Genomic DNA, 12,844 nt, shown 5'->3' with positions numbered 1-12,844 from the left:
ATTATGCCAAGTGCCCGTTTGGTTCAGCATTTGAAGCCCAAAAAGCGCTTTTTCAAAAAAGCTCAACCCAGTTTTGCGTTTGGTAAGCTCAAAACGCAACTTTTTTATAAAAGTTGTGTTTTGAACTTTTAGATAAAACTGAAGGCAAAACGCGGAAGGAAAATGGTGAGGCAACGGTCCATAAATGAAAACGCGCACTGCGCGTTTTGATGGTTACCGTTGCTAATGATGAAATTCCAGAAATACCCATGAACAAACACAGAACAAACACTACAGAACAAACACTACAAATCATAACAATAAACAATCTTTCTCTCAAACATCTCTAAACTCAAACATAATCAGATTACCAGAATACAAACTCAAAAACACAGTTTTAAAATTAATCAAATCATAACAATAAAAGCAAAAAAAAAAAAAAAAAAAAAAGACAGGACAGAAGCTTGCTGACCCATCTGGACTGGGTTGGGGACGAAGATGAGCAATAGCACGAAGATGAGAGCTCCTTGGAATGTTCTTGAATGACGGAGAAAAGGAAAATTTTCTTATCAGAGAGAGTTTTGGAATCAAGTTAAAAAAGAAAAAAAAAAAAAAAAAAAAAAAAAGAGACGGAGCTGGAGAAAGAAGGACCTCCTGGAATGTTCTGATGAATGAGGGAGAATGAGGGAGAAAAGGAGAGTTAAAAAGAGGGGTAGAGATAGTGGAGAACGTGTGGAGGAGAGAAAAAAGAAAAAATAAAATAAAACTAAACGTATGGTTGGTATGGTTGAACGTGAAATGGAAAAAGAAAAAATAATATAAAAAATAAAAAAATCCAAATTGAGAAATACTACTGTAATATTTTCACAATAAATTTTAAGTAACAGATTGTTATTAGTTAATATTGGTTAGTAAAAAAATAATTTCAGTTGTGGGTTCAAATTAGAACTAGTAACAACTTTCCACATAAATTTTATTGTGAAAATATTGCGAAAAATGTTGTAAATGTAACACTTCTAATAATAAGTTTTACACAGTAATTTGTTATTGGTTCTCATTTGAACCTACTAATGACATTATTATTTTTCTTATCTACCATTAACAACTTGTCATATAGACTTTATAGTGAAATTTTTGTAAAAATATTGTGTCCATAATTTGCATTAAGAGAGATAATTAAAACAAAAAATTCACTTATATATATATATATATATATATATATCTTGTCCTTTTTGGTAATTTATAACTCAAACCTCCACTTTTATAAGTGCTAGCCAAACACTCAACTTTTTCAAAAAGCACTTTTTAACAGTTTTTACCAAACACTCAGCTTTTTAAAAATGCACTTTTTCATTATGCACTTTTTGAAAACTCTACTTTTTCATTATGCACTTTTACAAAAAAACTAAACCAAACTCACATTATGCCAAAACTTTTTTTTTTTTTAAATTCTTTCTGTTGAATTTGAATTTCTATTATACAACTTTTGGGTTTTATGTTCAATCCAAATTCTTATTATGCTTTAAGAATTTCGAAGGGGCAAAATTCATATACGCCTGTCTTGGCTAGAGATTTTATAGATTCTGTTGATTACATGTGCATCAAAAAATTTGTAAAAGGATGCATGAATAATTATTCTTCTAAAACAATGTTTTAACATCCTGTCATAGAGTCAACGACCAAAGAATGTAGATTTTTGATTCCTTTTTCTTAGTTTGGGTTGGAATACCAAGTTATTACTAGGAGACTGCTTAGCCTAGCCCAATTGAAAAAAAAAAGGTAAGGTAATAAGTTGGTCGGCCCATACTGGTAACAATTTTATGGGCCAAAAGTTTCCTATCAAGATTGACATAACATTGATACTTGACTTGCCTCTTTTGATGTTCTGGAGGATGATATTAGATAGGCTACTACTGGTTTGAGGGAAGTACATTTTCATTGTATAGGATTTGTACGTAACCATGCTCCTCATGCTTTGGCAACATAGGCTATTGTGAGATGCAATATGCATTTGAATGAATAAAATAGCTCTGGTTTTTCTATTAAAAAAAAAAAAAAAAAAAAAAAAAAACCAAAGCTACAGTAAATCAAGGGGACTAATATAAACCCCATAGATTGAATTCCAAGTCTATTTTATTGAATAATAATTACATTCCTTAAATGCATCATCTTTTTCATGACATGTGTATTTCGCATGTGGATTCAACAACAATTTCATGTCTATATATTTCTAAGGTTTATTATAATTAAGACTGAATTCGCAAATTTTTATTGTTTAAATTGAAAAATACATCACATAAAAAAAAATGCTAAAATGCAAAATTCACCATCTAAGTTTCACTAGAATTTATTTTAGTCTTTTAATTTTGTTTTTGTTCATTTTAGTCCACTAAATTTCAAGTTTATTCAATTAAGGTCTCTTCATCAAATTTTGTTAAAGGTTGCTATACGGCACCATGGTACCCAGATCTATTTGGGCCTTGAATTCTGACCCAGCAGCATGCCCCATGGCCCCAATCTCTTTCTACCCAAAACCCTAGCCTGAACCCACACAAACTGCAGGCCCAAGTTTTGTCACCTGGTCCTTTCTCGGCAAACCATTCCCGACCAACAAAGAAAGAATAACGTTCAAACACCATCCTTCTTATACCCAGCAGTACCTTAGGAAACATCGCTGCCGAGCATGTCTACTAGAGTGGGAACCAAGTTCCAAGGCCACTCTCACCACACTCCACTCCCACCTAACCATCCACTTATGACTAATGATATTGGACCTCCCATTGCACTAACCATGGCAGTAATCATGATCTCTCCACTAATTTAGAGCTATAAATATGAGAAGATGGAGGAAGAAAAAAGGTTGTTGAAAGGTTCTCAAGGAAATAGAGAGTAGAGAAAAAAGAGTGATTCAGAGAGAGAGAGAGAGAGAGAGAGAGGTAGCTTCATTGAGTCTCTGTGCCGAGAACAACCCAAAGTAGGAAATCCTAAACTCACTTTACAAATAACTTGTGAGCCAAAGTGAGGTCAGGCCCAATAGCCTCATTTTAGGCGTGCACAATTACAGTTAGTTGCGCAAATTTTTAATTTTTTTATTCAAATTAAAAAAAAATAATGATTAAAAAATATCTTCCATAATTTTTTTAAAAAAATTTAACAAAAGTTGCGAAAGAGGCCTTAATTGAATACACTTTAAACTTAGAAAACTGAAATAAATTATGTTGGCACTTCCTCATGTGCTTGGGAGTCCAGCGGTCTAGGAGGAAAATGGTGAATTTTTTATTTTAGCCTAAAAAAATTGAAAAATACAAACAACCCTAATTCATGATGGTTTCTACAATTAATCTATTTGTTATTTTTCATAGTATTAACCCAATTTGTTACGTGACAGACTCACAAAGTCTATTACTAGTCCATGTTGAATTATTGCTTTCAAGATTATTATTATTATTTTGTATAGAGATTTCAAGATAAGTTTTTTTTTTTTTTTTTTTTTTTTTTTTCTTTCAAAAAAAGATAAGTTTTTTTTTGAGAATGGGATTTCAAGACAAGTTGATGTGGCTTTTGCAACAGCATCTAATATTGTATGTTTCTTTTGCCAGCCAAGTCAATGAACCTGTCATTCTTTGGAAAAACTTTTTTTTTTTTTTTGGAGTACTGAACTCCTTTGGAAAACTTAGTCTTGGAGAATGGGAAAAATATACATAAAAACAAATTAATAGTAGGTGAATACAGCTAGTCATGTCAGGGAAACAATGACCCCCACACGCAGAAAATTAAATGAAACTTTAATGTTGGCAAATTGGGTTCAAATTTTGCATTCATTAAAAATCTATTGGTGTATGATAATTATAAATGCATTTATCATAAAACAGACATGAGAAGTTCAAATCCTATCTTATGTGAAAAAAACAACAACTAATCATGGCATCTTCACTGCAAAGACTTCTTTTTTTTTTTTTTTTTTTTTAATGTGCATGTTGCTCATCATGATATTTATTTTAGAGGAATGCACAAAAACATTTATTGAATTTTTTGATGTTGTAACCATTTTTATAATATGACTTTTTTCAATAATATGATTTATAATTTTAATTCTTTTGGCCAAATGGTTTGTTAGGATTTTTTTTTTTTTGAATGGGTTTGTTAGGATTTTTTGCATATGATAAATGCAATGAATCAATTTGATTATATATATTATATATCATTGAGTTATCACTTGAATTCTAAATCAATTTGAAATCTACATATTATATAATAATAGGTGAAACTGAGAGAAATTCAAATTAGAATTTCAATTTTGCGCCATGTGTTCTAAATTATTTATTTTTAAAGAGTTTTATTTCTTAATTTTAGAATCAAATGTGGGACTACATCATAAATATTCATCCAAGTGAGTTATTAAGTATAAAAACTAAAAAGTCTAGAATAAATAAATCATAAAAAAAAGTGTTTCACAATAATTAAAAAAAATGAACAATTTACATTTTATACCTAATAATATCTTTACAAAAATTTTTAAAGAGTTAACAAAATATAAAAATGACTATCAATAGTATTTAAATTATATATATAAGAATTATATTATGCATTCTATTGTATATTTTTAAGTGTATCCATATATATACATAGGGTTACAAGCTAGTTATAGTAATAGAAAAAAAGAATATTTGTATTATAGAGTATTGAGTGACTGACTTATTTTTCTAAAAAACAAAAAGAGTGATTGACTTATTTGGAAAGTAAATTTATAAGATTGGCTTAGAGCACTAGCATTAAGAGCATTCTCATTAAAAGTTTCAAATGCTAAATATGCTATTTTTTAACATCTGATTCTAAAAAGGCACACTACTTAAGGGTGCTATACTTAAAAGTTTTAACATCTTAACTATAGTAGAATGTCATCTTTGACATCCTACTGTAGCTGAAATCTTAAAAATAAAAATAAAAATAACAATTTATTATCACTTCAATTAAAATAAGAATTTCTCTCTCATACTCTTTCTCTTTCCTTCTCTCTTTCTCTTTTCTTCTAATGTTGACACAAGTTTTTGAGAGTCCATTTTTTTATACATCATTATTTTAATATATATTTATAATTAGGCTAAATTTCAAATTACACTCTTTAAGTTTTGGGTAACTCCTAAAGTATAAAAATTTAGATAGTTGCATTATATTTTGATAACAAGGACCTTTAAATTTTAAATGCACATTTTTCTTCCAATTATACTCTAACTTTATGTCAATTATATTTAGGGTAAATTGTAAATTACACCTCTAAAATTTTGGAGTGTTTGGATTTTACACCCTAAAGTTTTAGAATTTGAATTTTACATCCTGAAGTTTTGGGGTATTTGGATTTTACATCCTGATATTTCATAATTTAGATTTTACCCCCTAAATTTTGGGGGTGTTTGGATTTTATGCATTATATATTACCTTTAAATATTGATTTATTGCACCACCGCATACCCTTGGTACGATGGTCACTTTACAAGTATTAGTGCTTGTGGGGTGTGGGGAGAAAGGGCCAAGGTTCAAGTCTCTAGAAGGGAGTTTTCCCACACATATACACTTAGATTAGGATCGAATAGAATTTCTATCTTGTATTAAAAGCAAAAAATCATAATACCGAAAAAAAAAAAATCACTTTATAAAAATTGTCGTGGCGTCAAACGATTCTAATTTTTTTTTTTTTTTGGTCAGTCTAAAAAATTTCTTTTGGATACATACGTTATTTTTTTAATTGATTAATAACTATCATGTAGTGCAACATAAAATTAAAAAAAATAAAAAATAAAAACTTTGTATGTGACTAGGGGCCAAGTAAACCACCAACCATTTTTTTTTTTCTTTTCCCTTTTGCTTTGAAGATGCCATGAGTACACTGAGAATTTCATTCCTTTTAGAGTGTTTCATGTTAAGCGGTTAGTGCAAAACGCGGACATTGTTTTATGAGTGTGGGCCGTTGTTGTGGAAAAAGCAATCTGATTTAGAAAGGAAATGACATCTTGGAGTTGTCCCATGTAAGATTTGTTATGTTCAAAGCTATAATTCATTTGGACAAGTAAAACAATTTGCGCCTTGACAAATATGATGGACCCCCTGAAACTTTGAGAAAGGTCTTCGAAATTTTTTTTGGATTCGTACATGGGCTCAGATTATATTAAGGTCGTGCTGGTGTATGTTGAATTCACACAAGGTGTTTATTAGAATGTTTTGGTTTCTCAAAAAAAGAAGAAAAAAAATTATTACTTACTCCTTTGAAAGTATAATAAATGTATAGTTATTAAACCCGGTCCGTAAACTGGTGACTTGTCACTTAGACTGGTTTTATTATTTAAATAGACTGTTTGTGCATAAGACCCAGTCAAGTCTAGTTAAATCTGACAGGTTTGTGGCGACCTGTGTAAACTAGATGAGTTTTTATCACTTGGTTGGGTTTGTGAAATTTTTAAAATTACATATGTAAGTCCACTTTATTGACTTCTATATTGTTTTATGAATTATAATATGGTAATATAAAGAGGAGAGAACCTAATTTTATTATTATTATTATCAAACAAATGCACTTCTTTGTTTTTATGCCTACCTCCAAGAATTCTATCTCATCAAAAGATTACTTTATTATTGTGAAACCTTAATTTTGAATTATAAAAATAAGTTTAATTTAGCCATTTGTCTATTTTTTAATTTAAATATTTATATTATGATTTCTATGTGTGTATATGTACATATATTCTTTTCAAAAAAAAAAAAATTATACGTACATATATAATTTTTTTTATTTGACTTGCGGTTTAACTAATGACTCACTAGTTAAACCGGTAACCAAGTGACCCAGCTCATAGACCGGTTAATGTTCGGGCAGGTTTAATAACTATAATGTTTGCAATTGTTAAAAAGTATATTTCACTTTCTTTGTGAATGAAGAGCAAATCAAGATTTTTATTACATTTATATGTGATATTTTATTACTGATTGATTGCCTTAATCATGTGCAAAATTGAAAATCCTAAAAAATTTATTTGATAGCCAAAAGATTAAAAGTAGAAATCATTTTATAAAAAATTGTTATAGCGTCAAAAAATTCTATAAACCTATTTGGGAATCAGTCTAAATAATTTCTTTTGGATACATTTTTTTTTTTGGATTAATAATTATCATGTCGTGCAAGTTTGCAAGTTGTAACCAAAAAAATAAAAAAAAATAAAAAAGGACTTTGTATCATGTGCCAAATGCCAATAAAGTAAAACCCACTAATTCATCATTGTCTTACCTTTTTTTTCTTCTTTTCCATATTTGCTTTGAAGATGCCATGATTTCATCGAGTTTCATTCCTTTTGGAGTGTTCGTGTCAAGCAGGTAGTGTGAAACGCGGAAATTGCTTTGTGCTTGTGGGCCGTCGTTGTGGAAAAAGCTTGGCTTAATTGTAGTATTATTTTTATTACTATATTTTTTCATTCTTTATGTTCAAGTTTCTAGAGGATGACAGCTATGTTGACTTGTTGGGATAAGAAACGCAATCTGCAAATAAATTACAAGGAAAAAAAAAAAAAAAAATGCAATCTGCTTTCAAAAGGAAATGGCCTCTTGGAAAGAAAATGTTAGCATTCACACCAAAGGTGTGAAAATTGCTATATTATCATTTTAGCACCAAAACCAAGAAAAAAAAAATCATATTTATCAAAGTCGCCAAACTTAAAAGTTTTTAGCAACTTGCTAAAATTTGAACAAAAACACTGTAACTTAACAAAATTGATTAAACTTGAAACTTTTAAGATAATCAAAAGTTTTATTTGTGAGGAGTGTGAAAACAAACACACAGAGAAAGAAAGCACAGAGTCCATTCCTAGTGAAAATGGCCAAATATCACCATTTTCAGAAATTTGTAGTAAAAAAGCACTGTTTCGGAACTAAATGGGAATTTACCACTTTTTATGTACTTGGGCTCACTAAACTTGAGTTCTAAACGTTACTTGAGTTTAGTAAACTTGAGTTCCTAGTTTCATTCCACCATGGCGTTGCTGACCTGAAATTTGTGCAATAAAAAAAAAAAACATGGTACTCGAGCTTGGTAAACTCGAGTTCCTTGTAAATAATGCAGAAAAAAGAGTGAACAATTTTTTAAATAATGCTGAATAGAAAATAATTTTATGCAGAATGCTAGAAATAATTTTATGCTACTTATTTTTATCTTTATGTTTATTTGTCGATTATCCAAAAAAAAAAAAAATTGTAAGGAACTCGAGCTTGGTGAGCTCGAGTACCTTAGAAAAACAATACCGAGCATTTTATTTACAAAGAACTCGAGCTTGGTATGCTCGAGTTCCATATTACAATTAAGGAACTCAAGTTTACCAAGCTCAAGTACCACATTATTTTTTTTTTATTGCACAAATTCCAGGTCAGTAGCGCCACGGTGGAATGAAACTAGGAACTCAAGTTTACTAAACTCGAGTACTGTTTAAAACTGGAGTTTAGTGAGCTCGAGTACATAAAAAGTGGTAGATTCCCATTTAGTTCCGAAACAGTGCTTTTTTACTACAAATTTCTGAAAATGGTGGTATTTGGCCATTTTCACCGTCCATTCCTTTATTAAACAGTATCTGATAATATTACATGCAGGAAATAGTTTTTGAATAGCAGATGATAAATAAATATCAATAGGAAATGAAGAAGGATGTAGAAGTAGAGACATTTTTGAACGGCTTTTTGTTTGTACTTTTAAAAGTTTTGATAGTATCAAGTATTGGGAAAAGTTTAATGATAATTTTTATATTTTACCATAAATTTTAGCTAAATAATTTTTTTTTTCTTCAATTCTCTAAACGAGGAGACTAGAGAGAAAACTTTCTTGTTAATGGAAATATCTCATACCTGGTACGCCCCACCACATCTGAAAATGTCTATTTCACACACACATGATTCACACACTCACCACTTTTGCACAGAAAATCATAATTTTCAATTATTTAACGTCATAATTTTAGTTTAAAAAATTGAATGTGTGTAGATAAATGAGTGTGTGAAATGGACATATTTCTTAAAGAAATTTTAGCAGCTTCGTTTTGGTCATAGCTGATAGCTGGTTACCACTAAACTACCATGTCCTCCACCATCGATTTAAAAAAGAAAAAGAAAAAGCAACAAAAGGAGAGGAGTGCAAGTGGGGGACTGGTAATCAATAACTCGTGCCACGCAAAAGCTCTGAAAAAAAGTAATGGTAAAAGGAATAAATTTCCTTGAGGGTGGCCCAGGAAAAGTTGTTGACTTGACTGAGAACAGGGGATTTGAAATTGTGAAAACACACGGAAAAAGAAAGAACAGAGTACAATCAATTATTTAATAGGCAGAGTTTTAGAAAAAGTATATTAGTATATAATTAAAATTTTTAAGGCTAAATGATAATTTATTTTATTAAAAAAATTAAAATGAAAATTAATCCGATCTGCCTCTGAGATTGGGGTTATCATAAGCTATCAAGATTTTTTTTTTTTAATATTCAATTTGCTCCCTATGCTCATAGAACAATTTACACCATTAAAAAAAAAAAAAAATTCATGCTCTTCTAATTCTAAGTCCTTGCTTCTTTTCAATTTCTCGTTTTAACTGCATATATCTCACATTGTAGCAATTATATATGCAAAAGAATTTCTAGTAGCCAATGTAGATAAATAATTGTTAGAAATGGAGAAGGATACAAATTAGGTTATGCCAATTATATGCGTGAAAGAGTAACTAGTGGCTAGTGATAGATAAATAAAAGTTTAAGATGGAGAAGGAAGAGCAATAGAATTTTCAAATTGTATTAACTGATGTTGTTTATGCTTATAGAGTAAATTGAATATTTAAAAAAAAATTGATAATATCTGACAATTAACCTAAATCTCAAGACGGTTCGAGTAGTGACACTTTAACGAATGTGTTGTGCTCTCTATGATAGCTTTATCAAGGATCCAATGATACTTGTGGTGTTACTCTTATCATCACATGGTGTGAGGTTGATGATGATGAGTCCACACTCCATACCAAGAACTTCCTTTTTTACTAAAAAAGAAAAATGAGGTAACTTTGTCCACCTCTATTGATAATAATAATAATAATAAACCAACAAACAATAAAGCAAAGGAGTAAGAAACTGGGGGACTGGATAAAGTGCTAAACTAACCACTAAAAAAGTAGAGGGTAAAAGTGTGGTTGATTGACTAAAAGACATATGTAAAATTATGAATAGTGAACACACACATAAATAGGAGACATAACAGATTCCAATTGAGCATTGAAATATAATATAAAGTACACCATTTAATTTAAAAACTTAAGTTTACGAGTTTGGATCAAATTATATTATAACTAACCTTATCACATGCGCTTTGCGTGTGAGATGGAACTTTTTTTTTTTTTTTTTTTTTGGTTTAGTATCATAATTTTCTCTTAAAAAAAATTTGTATAAGTTTGTTTTGAAAACATAGATTAATAGAAGAATGTCCTATTTTGTAGGCATTTTAAATAAAGTTGGAGATATATTTTTACCAGGTTATCTTTAAGTTTTTTCTCTGTTAAACCTAAGATTTAGAGTATTTCTGAAACACAAAAAAGTCTAGTCCAAAGAAGAGAATCATCTTTGGGGGTGTAATTTTAATTTACCTTTATATTTATATACAAATTTATGCATTATTTATTACCTTTGAATATTGATTCATTGCCATAGTCATATGCAAAATCCTAACAAATTATTTAATTAACCAAAATTTTTTTTTTTTTGAGGAACAATTAACCAAAACATTAAAAGTAAAGAATCATCATACCGAAAAACAAAATCATTTTATAAAAATTGTTGTGGCGTCAAATGATTCTATAAATCTTTTTTTTTTTTGGTCAGTCTAAACAATTTCTTTTGGATACATACGTTTTTTTTTAATTGATTAATAATTATCATGTTGTGCAATATAAATAAAAAATAAAAACTTTTTATGTGACGAGGGGCCAAGTAAACCACCAACCATTTTTTTCTTTTCCCTTTTGCTTTGAAGATGCCATGAATACACTGAGAATTTCATTCCTTTTAGTGCGTTTCGTGTTAAGCGGGTAGTGCAAAACGCGGACATTGTTTTATGAGTGTGGGCTGTTGTTGTAGAAAAAACTCAGAGAAAGGTTTTCGAATTTTTTTTGGATTCGTTCGTGGATTCGGCTTATATTGATGTTGTGCCAATGTATGTTGAATTCACACCATGTGTTTATTAGAATGTTTTGGTTTCACAGAAAGAAAAAATTATATATTCTAACTTACTAATCCTTTCAAAGTATAATAAATGCGTAGTTATTAAACCCGGATTGAAAATCGGTGACCTGTCACTTAGACCAGTTTTGTTGTTTAAATAGACTGTTTGTGCACAAGACCCGGTCAAATCTAGTTAAATCTGAATGGTTTGTGGCGACCTATGTAACCTAGATGAGTTTTTATCACTTGGTTGGGTTTGTGAAATTTGTAAAATTACATATATAAGTCCACTTTATTGACTTCTTTACTGTTTTATGAATTATAATATGGTAATATAAAGAGGAGAGAACCTAATTATTATTATCAAACAAATTCACTTCTTTGTTTGTATGCCTACCTCTATGACTTCTATCTCATTAAAAGACTACTCTATTATTGTGAAACCTTAATTTTAAATTATAACTAGTCGCTAACCCATGCAATGCACAGAAGAGTCGAACAAAAGTTATAAATTTTCACTTATAAAAGTTACAACTTAAGAGGAAAAATAAAATACTAAGACCAAAAGTGAAACTCTAACACCAATAATGTTGTATGGTCTCAACCTTCAGATGAATAAAATGACATTGTTAGGGAGTGAAGACAAATAAATGTATCAAATATTTAGTAAAGATTGCTTTAGTTATCTGGCTTAATAGTAAAACTATTGTAAAAAAAATTCATTTGGACACTTTTAAGCCAATAAACAAAACAAACCCTCATCACGCACACAAATGTGAGAAATTTGGAAAGAATAGATGTTGAAATATATGAATGTAAAAAAGAAGAAGAGGTACCAATTGAAAGGCAAAAAAGAGTATTAATCGAGTAAAAATGCAAATTGATCAAATATATGAAAAAAATAAATAAAGGGTGAGGCATTAAATTCAAACAGAAGATGGGCTACTAATAACATATTTCATAATTTAAAAATAAAATCAAATCTATAAAGATGTATTTCATGCCTCTTAGCCAACCTTTTCTTTACATACCAACAATAAAAAAAATAAAAATAAAACAAAGTTATAAATCAAAGTTTACAATTATTTTATGTGTTAGTTTTTTTTTTTTATTATAAATTATTATAGTTTCTTGATTACACCTAGCATCATTGTATATGAATGCTAAAATACAAATATATTCGTAACAGATTAATGGTGAAATATGTCTGGTATTCCATAGCAAAAGTGATTCTCATTAGGATATGAAATCATGAAAAACACGTATTAAAAAAAAACAAAAGGGTGGAAAATTTTTATTACCTACAGCCTTGCAATAAGGTTGCTCTCTAAGAAGCTTCAACATTGTAAATTGCCAAGCAACGATGGCTAGCATGAAAACCACCCCTTTCTACTTGCTCTTATTTTCCTTCTTTTGCAAACTGAGTTTATTTCATCTTGAAGCTATATGGTCCAATTCTAGTGTTGGCAACTCCACTGTGGGTTGCATTGACATGGAAAGGGAAGCCCTTCTTAAATTTAAAGAAGGTCTTGATGATCCTTCAAGAACTCTTTCCTCCTGGGTTAGTGAAGATTGCTGCAACTGGTTGGGAGTAGGCTGTAGCAATCGAACAGGTAACATCATAAAACTCAACCTCAATGGCCA

General features: G+C 29.7%; 1 protein-coding gene across 1 annotated transcript in view; it reads left to right on the top strand.

The window, feature by feature from the left end:
- LOC126698178 (TMV resistance protein N-like) overlaps nt 1–12,844 on the top strand; it is a 124,534-nt gene that overhangs the window by 82,700 nt on the left and 28,990 nt on the right. The gene's annotated exons all lie outside the window — the stretch shown is intronic.

Source organism: Quercus robur, chromosome 9 (genome assembly GCF_932294415.1).
Source record: "Quercus robur chromosome 9, dhQueRobu3.1, whole genome shotgun sequence".
NCBI lineage: Eukaryota > Viridiplantae > Streptophyta > Magnoliopsida > Fagales > Fagaceae > Quercus > Quercus robur.
The sequence above is the reverse complement of the archived record's forward strand: the minus strand, read 5'-3'. Positions and strand labels throughout refer to the sequence as shown.